Source organism: Canis aureus, chromosome 9 (assembly GCF_053574225.1).
Source record: "Canis aureus isolate CA01 chromosome 9, VMU_Caureus_v.1.0, whole genome shotgun sequence".
NCBI lineage: Eukaryota > Metazoa > Chordata > Mammalia > Carnivora > Canidae > Canis > Canis aureus.
Genome location: NC_135619.1, coordinates 40,408,619 through 40,422,036, shown reverse-complemented (window position 1 = coordinate 40,422,036; position 13,418 = coordinate 40,408,619). Strand labels below are relative to the sequence as shown.

The 13,418-nt window shown below is 39.2% G+C and overlaps 1 long non-coding RNA gene across 1 annotated transcript in view; it reads right to left on the bottom strand.

Annotated features, from left to right (window-relative positions):
- LOC144320118 (uncharacterized) overlaps positions 1 to 13,418 on the bottom strand; it is a 43,533-nt gene that overhangs the window by 13,926 nt on the left and 16,189 nt on the right. The window lies entirely within an intron of this gene.

Here is a 13,418-nt window from a genome sequence, read left to right as displayed (position 1 = left end):
CATATTACAGACTGAAAGAAGACAATCTTTAAAAGTTACACACTGTATGGTTCCAACTATATGGCACTCAGGAAAAAGTAAAACTATAAAGACAGTAAGAAGATCAATGGTTGGGGCACATGGGTGGCTTAGTCAATTAAGTATCTGCCTCCAGTTCAGGTCATGATCCCAGGGTCATGCTTCTCCCTCTGCCCCTCCCTCTGTGCATGCTCATATTCTGTCTCAAATAAATAAAATCTTAAAAAAAAAAAGAAAGAAAGAAAGAGTCAGTGTTTGCCAAAGGTTAGTGAGGAGAATGAGATGAATAGGTGGAACACAGAGAATTTTTAGGGCACCACAACTACACTGTATGGTGCTATCATGGGGGATATATGTCATTATACATTTGTCCAAACCCAAAGAATATACAACACTAGGGATGAACCCCAATATAAACTATGGACTCTGGGTGATAATGTTGTGTCAACGTCCATTTTGTCAATTGTCAACAAATATACCACTCTGGTGAGTGATACTAATAATGGGGAAGCTATCTGTATTGGGGGCCAAGGAGTATACAGGAAATATCTGTTATCTTCTCTATTTTCCTATAAACTTAAGACTGATCTAAAAAAAATTAAAATTTTAATCCTCGGGGTGCCTGGGTGGCTCAGTCAGTTGAGTGTCCAATTCTTGATTTTGGCTCAGGTCATGATCTCAGGATTATGAGACTGAGCTCCATGTCAGGCTCCACATACTAGGCATGGAACCTACTTGCCATTCCCCCTCTCCCTCTGCCTCTCTTCTTTCATTTTTTTTCTTTCTTCCTTTCTTTTTTTTTTAAGATTTATTTGAGAAATAGAGAACACAAGGAGGGAGAGGGACAGAGGGAGAAACAAATTTCCTGCTGAGCAGGAAGCCCAATCCGGGACTCGATTCCAGGACTCTGGGATCATGACCTGAGCCAAAGGTAGACTTAACCAATTGAGCTACCCAGGCACCCCCAACCCCACTTCCCTCTCTAAAAAAAAAAAAAATTAGTCCTTACCCGTGCCTACTGTCTTCATAGAAGCCACTAAGGATAGTGACTATAGAAAGTACCTACTCCTTCCCCCACAAATACCCACAGAGAACTTTGCTCCTGGTTACTGCAATATTCTCCCTTATGATAATGTAAAAGCCCACTGTCAACTCACTCTTTTGGGTCTTTCTTATGGGCTGCTCTTTCCTAATTTCCCCCAAAGAAGACCCATGATAGTTTACCATCTGATCCCTCTCGACCAGATTCCTTCACTAACCCTACCATCTAATGCTCATGTAATCAAAACTGTGATTTGGAATCCAACATTCAGTACTGACTTTATGATTCTCACCTTCCAGCACTCTTGATATTCTGTATCTCCTGATATCCTTAGCACTTCTTTAGTATTTGTATTTAGTATTTTTCTTATTTCAGCACTTTATTATTTAATACATGAACTCGTAATTTTAAGATCCTGAATCTAAAGTTCTGGTATCTTTAAATCTAAAATGTAAATTTATAAGTATAAACCACACTATTATAAACAGAGAGAGTCAATTATATTCCTAGGCAGAGAGATTAGTTCAATTTCCAGAATGGCTGAAGTTGAGACTTTTATTCTCACAACAATCAAGCTAGTGCTCTAGGTTAGATCTATTTCAGGATGTGGGTAAGAGCCTCACTGCATAGGAAATTTTCCAATTGCATTTCTAATATTAGATTAACACTGTTGTTTAATTTAATGTGATATCTTGTACAACTATATTGTTTCAGAATTATCCATCTGAGTCCCTCTTTCTCTGACTCCCTCCTTCCTTTCTTGACTTAAGCTCACAAAGACAAACATGATGTGCTATTCTCATGTCCCAAGGCCTAGGGCAATGCCTGGACCATGGTGAATGCTCCATGGATGTGTGTGGACAGACCCATTCAATTTGTGAGTAAAAGATTAAAAGAATGAATAGTATATTCACTAAACATATCAACTCTACATAGAGAGAAACAATGTAGATAATAGTGAATGGTGAAGTATTGTCATTGTAGATTTGGCAGGGATCGTAGCAGAAGCTTCTCATTGGAATACTTCTCTAAAGTCTAAATTACCGAAGTGAAGAGGGCAGGGCAGGGCTTAATTGTGTCTCACCAAACATTAATATGTTCAAGTCCAAACCCCCAGGACCTCAGAATGTAATTGTATCTGGAGATAGGGTCTTTAAACAGACAATTAAGTCAAAATGAGGTGATTAGAGTGGGCCCTAATCCCATATGACTGGTATCTTTCTAAGGGGAAAGTTGGCTACAGACATTAGGCAGAATTAAGACTATGTGAAGACACAGTGAGAAGATAGCCATATATAAGCCAAGGAGAAAAGCCTCAGAAGGAATATAACTTTCTGACACTGGTCTTAGACTTCTAGGTTTCAAAACTGAATAAATAAATTTCTGTTGTTTAAGTCACTCAGTTTGTGACAAACTAATACAGCAGAGCATGAGCTGCTTTAGAAGGCAATGGTGCTTCATACAATGAAGCATCTTTCATAGAGCAAAGAAGAAATGAAAGAAATTTCATGATTGCCTATGATAGGCCTGGGTGCAGTGCTAGGTCGTTCATGGGAATCATCCTTTTAGCTCTTCCCCAAACTGTATAATGTCACATTATTAACCCAGTTTTTAAAATAAGTGAGTTTTAGAGATTAAGAGGCTTTCTTATGATCGTTGGCCAATTTCAGTAACAGTTTCAATAATGCCTAGGTGACTTCAAAGTTTTTATTCTTTTTTGAACAAAGTCTATGTTCTTTATGACTTCTATAGGACAGAAGGGCTCTGATGTCTGGGGGTCTGGGAGAAAGATGCTGCTATCTCCACAGGCAGAAGAGCATCTCCATACACAATCTGGAGGTAGACAGCACACAATTGACATTTTTTAAAATCACATCTCTAAAATTATAGTATGTGCCAGAATACAAGATGCAATTTTTCAGATACACAAAAAATAGAAAACAAAGAAAAATAGAAAGCAAAGGTGGATGAGGGAGAAAGGGAAGAATCTGCAAGTGACTTTGCATCAACTGAGTTGTTATTTTGCATGGAGAGCAAACACTTAAGGCCAGAACTAGAATGAACTGAAAGCAAAACACAAAATATCACCACTGTAAAGTTCAAGTTAGCAGTAATTTCTGAAACAGAGTCCTATCACCTTGAGATGGAAATTAGGTTATACCTAGAACATATTAAATCTAAATCTGTTCCTACCATAATAATCCAGGAGTCAAAGCAAAGGAGGCACTGCTATATTTCTATTCAAATTAAAGTTTTGTGTTTGTTATATACTGATTATATACATACGTTCATTTTTACTGAGATATTTAATGATGGGGGAAACAAAGGCAAAAGAAAATTTTCTTACTACTTACAGCCCATTCACAAGTCCTTGAAACAGGCAGAGTGACATTCCTCTAGGAGCTCAGTTGCATGGATATTAATCCTTGCTGAGAGCAAATGACCATCTTAGCCTGACTCTCAGGATCCTTTGAATCTACTTTAACATGTAAAAATTCTTTTGGAAACTTCCTTTATCTCTACCCTCCCCCAAGAGGGTATCTTGGGGTATCTTGGGGGTATCTCTACCCTGTCCCAAGATATATGTTGGATATCATCCCTCAAGCATATGATTCATCGATACACATCTGAAGGGTCTCATGACTAAGGTTTTTTTAGACAGTAATAAATTACCTTTTCCTAACAATAGCTAGCCCCCTCAAGCTCCTGGAAACCTTGCTTCCAAAATTCCTTACAGAGTTAATGTCCTAATCCCCTCTCAACTTGAAAGTATATAATGGGTCACTCTTCATTACCCCAGTACAGCCCTTTCTGCTCACAGGTCCTGCCCCTGTGCTTTAATAAAACCACTTTTTTGCACCAAAGACATCTTAAGAATTCTTTCTTGGCCGTCAGCTTTGAACCCCGACATCTTTCCTACATGATTTAATATTTGTCCAAAAGTGATTTGGATTCCCAGGGGACATTTGGCAATGTCTAGAGACACTTCCGTTGACATAATCGAGGGCAAGTGGTACTGGCATCTAGTTGACAGAGGCCAGGAATGTGACTAAACATCCTACAACCCACTTAACAGCCCCACATCTCCACCTTGCAACAAAGAATTATCCAGCTCAGTATGTCAATAGCAATGAGGGTTCCTACAAAAGAAATCACTCCTTTTCTTTGCCAGCTTACTTTGTACCAGCTGTAATGATATATTAGTTCTGACTGTAAGTAATACATGTAATATAGAGGAATTCTTTAAATGTATATAACTTGACTTGTTTTAAAATTAACCAACATTACTAATATTTGTTTTTTATAGAACTGAGTGTATGGAGGGGCACCTGGGTGGCTCAGTCAGTTAAGTGCCAACTCTTGATTTTGGCTTAGGTCATGGTCTCAGAGTTGTGAGATCAAACCCTACCTTGGGCTCTGTGCTTGGTGTGGAGCCTGCTTAAGATTCTCTCCCCCTCTGCCTTTGTCCTTCCCCCACTCCCCAAATAGAACTGCATGTATGGTATGAAACTTCATTTACCATTTAACATGTTGTGTTTTGTGGTCTATTATTACCTGATAAACAGTTAATACATTTTAAAGTGTGATTATCTACTTTCCAGAATTAGAATACTAATATCCAGAATATCATAGTATCATATCCAGAATATACTATTTTGCACCTGGAATCCAGTATATAATATATAAACAAACAATGTATTTCTTTTAAATGTATTTTTATGATATCATGGAATGTACTTTTTGCCCAATATTATCTCTGAAAAATTAACATATATCTTATAGATCTTTGTGTCCTATATATAGTATGAAGTGACATTAGGGAATTTTTAAGTTAAAAGTTCATTTAAATTCCCCATCCATTTCACTTCTACATATTAGATTTGCACAGATTAGGCTCAATTCAGCAAACATTTACTGAGCACTAGGGCAATAATGATGATAAAGAAAGCCGCTAGCTGTGAAAAGCTCACTTCTGGCCAAAGAGAAACACAAATAGCAAGATATTTTTCACTGCAGTTGGAATTACAACAAGATATAAAATGAAGTTTCCATCTTTGTATTTATTTTCTACCCCTAAGTGTCTACCAATCAGTTTTCCTGTTTCCTTACAGTTTTAATGACTACCAATTTTAAGAATTTTAATGTTATACTGAGTCAAGACCCATGATTTCTTTTTAAAAACAATTTATTCATGAGAGACAGAGACAGAGACAGAGAGGCAGAGACACAGGCAGAAGGAGAAGCAGGCTTCCTATTGGGAGCCAGATGCAGGGCTTGATCCTGGGGTCCTGAAATCACACCCTGAGCTGAAGGCAGATGCTCAACCATTGAGCCATCCAGGTGTCCCAAATATCCACAATTTCTAAAGCAAATTTTGAATCATTTGGGACACTTTCTTTCCAGTTGCTCTTTATAGATAACAGTACAATGGAAATTTCAAATATTTGCATTTTATTTTTCTTTTAGATTATTTCCTTAAAATAAGCTTTAGAAAAGTTGGATTGTTGAGTCAAATACTGTTAACATTTTTTTTACTCTAAGTATATTATTTTGTTACTTATAAAAGCACTGTACCAACTTCCATTGCAGTTTAAGTAAAAAAAAAAAGTCACTGCATATTTTTTAGCTTGGAGTATCATCCATAAAAGGGTTTTGTAATTGAATGATATTTTATATTTAAAATTTTTTATTTAAATTAAATTTAATTAACATACTGTGTATTTTTAGTTTCAGGGGTAGAATTTAGTGATTCATCAGTCGTATATAACACCCAATGCTCATTATATCAAGTGCCCCCAATGCCATCACCCATTACCCCATCTCCCAACCACTTCCCCTCTAGCAACTCTCAATTTGTTTTCTATAGTTAAAAGTCTCTTATCATTTTCCTCTATTTTTATTTTATTTTTCTTTCCCTTCCTTTATGTTCATCTGTTTATTAAAGTCCACATATGAGTGAAATCACATGATATTTGTCTTTATCTGACTTATTTCACTTAGCATAATTCCCTCTAGAGTTCTATCCATGTCATTGCAAATGGCAAGATTTCATGCCTTTTTGATGGTTGACTAGTATTCCATTGCATATATACACCACATCTTCTTTATTCATCCATCTTTTGATGGATATCTGGGCTCTTTCTACAGCCTGGCCCTTGTGGACATTCTTGCTACTAACATTGGGGTGCATGTGCCCCTTCAAATCATTATTTTTGTAACCTTTGTAACCAAATACCTAGTATTGCAATTGTTGGGTCATAGGGTAGTTTTATTTTTAAATTTTGTAATTGAATAAGATTTTAAATGTACCTTCAATTTTGTTTAAATTTTATTTTTTTATTTTTTTTAAAGATTTATTTATTTATTTATTTATTTATTTATTTATTTATTTATTCATGATAGACAGAGAGAGAGAGAGAGAGGCAGAGGCAGAGACACAGGAGGAGGGAGAAGCAGGCTCCATGCAGGGAGCCCCACGTGGGACTCGATCCCGGGACTCCAGGATCGCGCCCTGGGCCAAAGGCAGGCGCTAAACCACCGAGCCACCCAGGGGGTGATGGGCATTAAGGAGGGCACTTGAAGTAATGAGTACTGAGTGTTGTATGTAACTGATGAATCTAAATTCTAAACTAAACTAAAACCTAAACTAAATTCTACCTCTGAAACTAATACAAAAAAAGAAATCTCTAAACCAAATGATAGTGGGACTGTTTGATTAATAAATAATCTATTTAAATTTCTGAAAAAGTCTTGGGACTCTTAGCAGACAAATCAACATATGACATAAATATTTAACTTCAGAAAATAGGGCAAATTAGAATATAGGAACGTTTCTTCCATACTACTAGTAGTACCTCACCTCCCCTCCAGAACACTCAGTTTACTTCCTATAGTTAAGAGTCTCTTAAAATTTGCCTCCCTCTCTGTTTTCGGCTTACAAATTCTTAAAGGATCCTTGTATTCATGGTACATTTAAGCAAGTTTTGAACAACCAAAAGAAACTGGAATCCTGAGAACATGCAATACTTTCCACAAAGATGGGTGGAGGGGGAGCAGAGTTTAATGTCTATGACAACAAAAGCCATAATACTAGTTATCCACTTATCAAAGAGGCATGATTTGCTTTCAAAGTGATTGTAGTAATCCAGTTTAAAGTAAATAGGAAAAAACAAAAACAAAAAACAAAAGAGATACCATCTGTTGAAAATGTCTTTTATTCTTGCCTTTTCTTTCCTTCCACTTTCTCTGGGTGAGTAGTTTAAGGGGATTAATGTGAACATCTGAACATGCTGTTTTGCACCAAGCTCACTTAGCCTTTTCTTCTCAAGTCCTTGACCCAGATAAAGAAAGATATGATTTCCAAATTCAAAGAAAGCTTCAATTGGAGGGGAGGAGAAAAATGCTATCTCAGCTCAAAGTCTGATTTCTCTGCTGTCCTACAGTTGTAATTGCAAAATAGAGCTTCACTTAAAAATATCTCCCTTTGTTCATCTAGACCTCACAAAATCATGATGTGGCAAGGGACCTCGAGATGTCATTTACCATCATGGACTATATACTCTGAACCAAAACTCAAAAGAAATAGCCTACCTAACAAAATACTTTTTTCATCTTATTTGCTAATGTATTTATAATGACCTTGTAAGTGTTCAAAGGTCACGTGATATATACACAAAAATCAATCTCCTCAGTTTTGCTCATCTCTTGGTCCCTAGGCAATCTTATCTACTGTCAAAAGCATCAACAGGATTTATGTGCTGTCCCTCCTCATTCAGCTTTTTGATTGAGTCTGTTTATCCATGTGCCTATAAACATGTCTCTCATGTAAATGCACATCTCACAGGTTTCTAAACTCCACGCATCCAAAAATGAAATCATATTTCCTTCCAAACCAGTTTCTCTATCTCTCATCCTCTCTCCATGAACAATACCATATTCATTACCCAAGCCAGAAAATTCAGAGTGCCCATGGGCCCTTTTCTCTTTTTCCCACACTGTCACCAGAGCCTGTCAATCCTACCTGAAGAGAAAATCTCTCTTGTACTTTTCCTTCTCTTCATTCTCACCACTGCTGACTTAGTGCACATTCTTACAACTTCCTGAGCAAATTACTGAAGGCACATCCTTTTGCCACCAGTGTTATCACCATCTACCTGTGCCCCACACAACACCCCTCTGGATGCTCCTTATCTTGGTCAGAGATATTTATAAAATACACATCTCATCCATGTAAGCACAACTCTTTATGATCTTATTTTAAACATTTGAGTTTGCTGCTGTAACTGAAATAGTCACGAACGAAAGTCATGTTCACTACCACAATAGGGCAAAGGAAGAAATCTTGGATGGTTTTAAAGAACAGTTGCCAGGCTGATTTTTTTTCCCCCTAACACAGGACTTCTGGGTTTGAAAACTGCCAAGCAGCCTTGAAATCCTGCTTGTCCCATGCCCCACTCTGTGCTCCATCCTGTAATCCCACTTCAGAAAGTCTCTTCCATTTAAAATACAGATTATGAAAAATTAATTAAATACAGATTGTGAACTCAGTAATGGGACAGACAGAAGATAAAATATATGCAGACTTCAAAAGCTACAACATATAGCTGTTTAGTTAAGGAAACTGACAGATCCTTCAAGTCCTCCTAAACTGTTATCAATAATATTCAATAATTCTATTTCCTTTGAGGTACTCTGAGCCCTATAAAAAGCAACTCTTTGAATAAACAGAGCTCACAGAAAGAGTGACCACAAGAAAAATCTTTATCCCTTTCTCACCATTAAAAATAATTCCTTGGGTATCAAAAAACAGGGAAAAGAGAAGGATTCCTTCTTATTGATGCGTAAGTTCTTTCAGTGGTATTTTTTAACTATAGTGGGCCAGTGTGCTATGGGAACCCACTGGTACCAGAGAAAGCCCCTTATTTTTCCAGGAGTTTGAGGGTAGCAATAGCATCCAGCATGAGGATCAGTACCAAGGATCAGTACCAAGACGGTGTGCAATAACTGTGGAATGAATATTAGAGGAAAAGTGTTGCAAAAATGATGAGACACTTGAAAAAGAGGCATGGGGATCCCTGGGAGGCGCAGCGGTTTAGCGCCTGCCTTTGGCCCAGGGCGCGATCCTGGAGACCCAGGATCGAATCCCACGTCAGGCTCCCGGTGCATGGAGCCTGCTTCTCCCTCTGCCTGTCTCTCTGCCTCTCTCTCTCTCTGTGTGTGACTATCATAAAAAAGAAGAAAAAGAAAAAGAGGCATGTACCTAGTTTAGTGGGGTATAGAGGAGGAGGCCTTGTACCTACTGGTTTAGTGAGATGAACTGGTACCAGGGAAGGCTTCTAGGCAGAATGTTCGAGACAGGGCTCTTTGAGTTACTAGACAGCTTGTGCAGGTCCCATTTCTGGAAATTCCCTTACCTATTTCTCTACATGCTGTACTCATTATTCAAGACCCACATGAAGTCTCCTCAGTGGAGCCGCTCCCCACAATTACACTCCCATCAAAATCTGTTCTCCAGAAGTGGAGCGCTTCATTTATAACAACTTTCATACTATGTTCTTAACACATGCTAAGGTCCTCTAGTTTATCGATTTTGTTGGAACGCTTATGTAGCACTTACTATGTAATAGGTAGTGTCCTCATAGCTTTGCAATAATACCTCACTTAATCTTCACTCACCTATTATCCCTATTTTACTGAGGAAAACTGCAGCCCAGACTTCTAGAATTCTGCCTTTTGTACTACAGAACAAGCTTCTACAGAGAAAATAATAATGCATGGTCTCCATCTTTATAACCTCAGCTTGTAACACATGACTTAACAAATCGTTGACTTTAAAACATACATATATACTGTTAAATAAAGAACATTTTGCAGAGATGCCTATCCAAATTGAAGCAACTCTATTCATTTTCAGAGACACTTCAATTCTCTTTTATATAACCTTTCCTTAACAACTAAAGTATTTTGTGAATTATTTCTCTTGGCTTAAAGATGATGAAAATAATAGTTATTGACATAACTATTGACATAACTATGAGCCCAAGTAAAGCTCATCAAGGTCTGGTTAACTCATTTACTTCAGAAAGACAATTCTCAAATCACTGCCTTAAAAAGATGCAGTGCTTGCAAGTTTTCTGTGAGAAATCTCAGATCAGAACTGTGCCAGCATGCTGTTTAATGTGCTACTAAAGAACAGAGGATGTCTACAGTTGAAGTTGCTGCTGATGAGCAGATCAACACACTGTCCTCACTACCAATCCTATGCACCTCAGGCAAGTGTGTAGAAAGACCTAGAGCACAGTGACCAGGAGTGACTTGTGAGCAAACCCTCCTTAACCACCATGACTCCAAGTGTCTGGAGGGTCAGGATCTGTGCAGTGTCAATAAGGAAGATGCTGATTGCATAGATGGTGTCAGACACCTAAAAGGTGACAGTGCACTGCATTCATGCAGTTCCATACCAAACAGAGAATCAAATATCATTAGAAACAATCTGACTGGCCTCTGTGTCTCCTAAAACTTTGGTTATTTTTAAGTACCAAAAATTAAGCCTAGTTTGGAGTAATAAAGGCACTAATTTTGTAAAGTGCCAAAAGAACACTGCTTTTCTTTCAATGATTACAATCTCATTCATTTGGAGCAAGTCTCCAATTTAAAATGCCAGCACCCCATGAGGAGGTAAACCTCTTGTCATTATCAGTTAACCCCTAGTTTATCCAGTAATTCCCTCCCAGAGATCAGTACGCCTGCAGGTAAGGATAAGAAAAGGACCTGGACTGGGGCCAAGAGCAAGGAGAGGAGTCCTAGGAGAAAAACAACCACTTTAAGTGAGGAAGGCCCAAAAAGCCTATATACTGTGCTTCACAGTTTTCACAGGCTGGCTGTGTCACTAGGACAGAGCAGAGCTGCAGGTGGATCCAGGATATTGCAATAATAAGCAGCTACTACTCAGGACGCATTTTCAGTGAGAGAGAAGTGTTTCTTTACCAGTGTTTCTTTTCAAAATAAAAAATGGTTTGGATGAATAGAATCAAGGTCTACTGGGCCAGTACCCATAATGCCTAGAGAATAATCCAACAGCCAGGAGAAGGCACCATGCTCTGACACCAGTTCAGCAGTGACAGGGCTACACAGAATTCAGGGCTGAAATTACTCAGAACTAGTCAGCAACTCAGTGTTCTGAAGGACAAGGTGCATTGCTGCTCCCTGCATGCCCTGACTGAAAAATGTTTGTTTCATAAATAGTATGAAGAAGTCATTGAGATGCTGTTGATGGCTTACTCCTACTTATTCAGTTGTGTTCTGGAGACAAGAAATGCAGAAGATCTGCCATCTCTGTCACATTCTAATCATCTGACTAGTGGACCAAAGCTACCTACTAACTGGAACTTCTAAAATGACCAAGGGTGGGTTTAGACTCCAGTGCACAAAAGGTGCATTTTCAGTTGAGCTAAAAATGAAGAGAAGCTGAAAGATCCAGGACACAGATGGTACAGGAATGACAACAACAACAACAAAAAAAACAGACTTAAAGTCCTTCCTATTGCACTCAGGCCAAGAGCCAGAGATGCCCTGAACTGTTATACAGGTTGTTCCCTGCACAAGGGCACACAGTCCAGACACACATGAGTGGGAAACTCAATTCCTTTCTGCAAGCCAAGCAATGGCCAAGGCAAGACTGTGCCAGTATCCGAAGGGGTACCTTTTTCTAACTGGTCTGCCTAAAGTGGGCACCTTTTTTTAATAAGTGGTTCACTCAGCAGGTGTACTTTTTTTTTAGTAGACACAAAAACAATTCATATATATGCCGAGGTCATACCAAGTCCAGCTCAATTGGGTCTAAGCAGGAGCAAAATAGAAAACTAAGGGGGTGATCTGGGCTCCCACACCACAGCCACAGTTCTCATCCTTCCCTCCTACAGACAAATCTCTGCTCTTACAACAAAGGGAGGGACCAGAGGTATCGTGCATGCTTATGAACACCTGCCCAGTTGAGAGATGAGCAGCAGCAGGTGGTTAGTTGAAAAAAGCTCTGTGATGGGACCACCTCTGAGATGGTCATGTTTCTTTGTCATATGTTGGAAAATGAGAGGTTGAAGGGAACTTGGAAAAACCTATGTGTTGAGCATTGGGAATGGGCTAAAGTATTAAAGATAATTTCTGCCTAATTTGTAGGTTTTCCCAGAGCTGGATGTAACTTTCCCATTTGCTTGTCATCTCCAGGTCCACACTGGAATTCTCAGTTTCACATCTTTACTAAAAAACAGAATTACCCTGCTTGGAGATTTCTCTGTGACCTCATAGATTCATCTTCTCATGAACTTGGGGTACCCTCATGTACTAGATACCCCACAGGGTTTCTCCTCATTGTTGAATACAGCCCCAAAGCTCCCAGCTGGTGTGGAGGAGATACAGTCTTATCACATAGAAGCTTCCCTCACCTAGGATGAATCTCATTCTTTGGTCAAGTACCTGGCTCCATTAGTATGAAGGAGCTCTTATGGTAAGGGTGACACAGCTAAGGTTCTGGAAGTGAAGAGCATCCTTTTCTAGCCTCAGGCATCAGCCAGCTTGCCCATGAATTTTGCATTTTAAGCACTTCAGATCTCAGCTTAATTAAGAGCATCACTGCTCCCAGAGCAATCTGGTGACAGAAAAGCAGGCAAGCAAAAAAGAAGGAAACACAATCACCTCAGCAAAATAAGATCTATTCCTTCAAGCAAGCATTTAAGGAGAAGCTGCTCCTGCCTAGCAGGACACAGGTGGTGCTAGGAAAGCAGGGCAGGGCAAAGAAGAGGACTGGTAGTCCTGCGAGTATAGCCTGGCCAGGGACCAGACAAAAAGATGAGTGGCCAGAGGGCAGCTTTATAACAACCCATCACCAAGTGTGCAATAGTCTCTTCACAAGTGCAGAGGGCATAGGTGGAGGGGCCAAGGAAAAGGGGTTGGTCCTAAAAATAAGTGTGGGTTACAGAAACCATTAAATGTGAATGTCTGGGAAATGCTTGAGTGGTGGACCTGGCACATTCAAACTGTAGCGCTACAGTTATGTGGCCCTTGACCTCACTTACCTCCAAGGCTCCCAAAGGACACCTCCAGGAAGAACTGTGCTATAGCTAGCAAGAACTTTGCCTTCTTATCTTCTGGAAAGAGGTGGACCCAGTCCTTTCCCTCCTAGAAAAGCAAAGCCCAGGAGAATTCATAGAAATGGTTGAGCTGAGCCACAATCAATTTGTCCCTTCTCTGACAGCTGACTTCTGACAGCAGACACTTTAGAGCACTTAGAAATGCAAAGGACTCAGCTGAAAAGCCACCCGTTTGAGAGTCACAATGCTGGCTTTTCTTTCCTGCATCATCA